This window comes from Rhamphochromis longiceps, linkage group LG13, assembly GCF_057381845.1.
Source record: "Rhamphochromis longiceps isolate RC_006_pf linkage group LG13, R_longiceps_female_GT1.1, whole genome shotgun sequence".
NCBI lineage: Eukaryota > Metazoa > Chordata > Actinopteri > Cichliformes > Cichlidae > Rhamphochromis > Rhamphochromis longiceps.
The window spans coordinates 35,462,589-35,465,088 of NC_140569.1; positions in this window are offsets into that span (position 1 = coordinate 35,462,589).

A 2,500-nucleotide genomic window follows, 5' to 3' on the forward strand; every position below is an offset into this window, starting at 1 on the left:
GGTGTGATGTAGGTCCCCGGGGCCTGCTGGAGGTCCAGGTCCATGCCCGATGTGAGTAGCAGCAGGGCCAGCGCGCCCAGGAGCACATCTTTTTCGACCGTAAAGGGAGACAGGAGGCCGACTCACTGCCTCGGCTAAATGGAGAGGGAATTTCAGAAGGGCCAGGGCAAAAGCATGGACCTTTTCAGCTGTAAGGGAGGCAAGAGCAAGGTGTGATGTAGGTCCCCGGGGCCTGCTGGAGGTCCAGGTCCATGCCCGATGTGAGTAGCAGCAGGGCCAGCGCGCCCAGGAGCACATCTTTTTCGACCGTAAAGGGAGACAGGAGGCCGACTCACTGCCTCGGCTAAATGGAGAGGGAATTTCAGCAGGGCCAGGGCACAGGCATGGACCTTTTTCAGCTGCAAGGGAGGGAAGAGCAAGGTGTGATGTAGGTCCCCGGGGCCTGCTGGAGGTCCAGGTCCATGCCCGATGTGAGTAGCAGCAGGGCCAGCGCGCCCAGGAGCACATCTTTTTCGACCGTAAAGGGAGACAGGAGGCCGACTCTCTGCCTCGGCTAAATGGAGAGGGAATTTCAGCAGGGCCAGGGCACAAGCATGGACCTTTTTCAGCTGTAAGGGAGGCAAGAGCAAGGTGTGATGTAGGTCCCCGGGGCCTGCTGGAGGTCCAGGTCCATGCCCGATGTGAGTAGCAGCAGGGCCAGCGCGCCCAGGAGCACATCTTTTTCGACCGTAAAGGGAGACAGGAGGCCGACTCACTGCCTCGGCTAAATGCAGAGGGAATTTCAGCAGGGCCAGGGCACAGGCATGGACCTTTTTCAGCTGTAAGGGAGGCAAGAGCAAGGTGTGATGTAGGTCCCCGGGGCCTGCTGGAGGTCCAGGTCCATGCCCGATGTGAGTAGCAGCAGGGCCAGCGCGCCCAGGAGCACATCTTTTTCGACCGTAAAGGGAGACAGGAGGCCGACTCACTGCCTCGGCTAAATGCAGAGGGAATTTCAGCAGGGCCAGGGCACAGGCATGGACCTTTTTCAGCTGTAAGGGAGGCAAGAGCAAGGTGCGATGTAGGTCCCCGGGGCCTGTTGTCGTACCATAGGCACGAGTGGTGTGTGTGTGTGGCAAAGAGTTTCTGCGCAGTGTACCAGGGGCACGGGGAAAGGTTGTTGTACCATAGGCACGAGAAAAGTTGTCGTACCATAGGCACGAGAAAAGTTGTCGTACCATAGGCACGAGTGGTGTGTGTGTGTGGCAAAGTGCTACTGAGCGGTGTACCAGGGGCACGGCGAAAAGTTGTTGTACCATAGGCACGAGAAAAGTTGTTGTACCATAGGCACGAGAAAAGCTGTCGTACCAGGGGCACGGAGGAAAGTTGTTGTACCATAGGCCCGAGAAAAGTTGTCGTACCATAGGTACGAGGAGTGTGTGTGTGGCAAAGTGCTACTGAGCGGTGTACCAGGGGCACGGCGAAAAGTTGTTGTACCATAGGCACGAGAAAAGTTGTTGTACCATAGGCACGAGAAAAGCTGTCGTACCAGGGGCACGGAGGAAAGTTGTTGTACCATAGGCCCGAGAAAAGTTGTCGTACCATAGGCACGAGGAGAGTTTGTGTGGCAAAGTGCTACTGAGCGGTGTACCAGGGGCACGGCAAAAAGTTGTTGTACCATAGGCACGAGAAAAATTGTTGTACCATAGGCACGAGAAAAGTTGTCGTACCATAGGCACGAGAAAAGTTGTCGTACCATAGGCACAAGCAGTGCGTGCGTGCGTGCGTGCGTGCGTGCGTGTGTGTGTGTGTGTGTGTGGCAGTTCTTCTGCGCAGTGTACCAGGGGCACATTTCAATGTGCTTTCTGGAGTACCAGGGGCACGAGGATTTTGCCAGTGGTGTTCTGCTTTGTTAGTGGGAGGGGGCTTAAGTGTGGGTCCCCGGGGCCTGCTGGAGGTCCAGGTCCATGCTAGATACGTGGTACAGGGTAACTGCAGGAGGGGGGGGGGGGGTAATGTGGGTTCACGGGGCCTGCTGGAGGTCAAGGTCCATGCTGGATATGCGCTGGATCATAACTGCAAGAAAGGAAAGCTAGTGGGGGAGTAGAGCAGGGGAGTATGTGGGTCCCCAGGGCCTGCTGGAGGTCCAGGTCCATGCTAGATATGTGGCACAGGGTAACTGCAGGGGGGGGGGGGGGGGGTAATGTGGGTCCACGGGGCCTGCTGGAAGTCAAGGTCCATGCTAGATATGTGGTACAGGGTAACTGCAGGGGGGGGGGGGGGTAATTTGGGTCCCCGGGGCCTGCTGGAAGTCAAGGTCCATGCTGGATATGCGCTGGATCATAACTGCAAGAAAGGAAAGCTAGTGGGGGAGTAGAGCAGGGGAGTATGTGGGTCCCCAGGGCCTGCTGGAGGTCCAGGTCCATGCTAGATATGTGGCACAGGGTAACTGCAGGGGGGGGGGGGGGGTAATGTGGGTCCACGGGGCCTGCTGGAAGTCAAGGTCCATGCTAGATATGTGGTA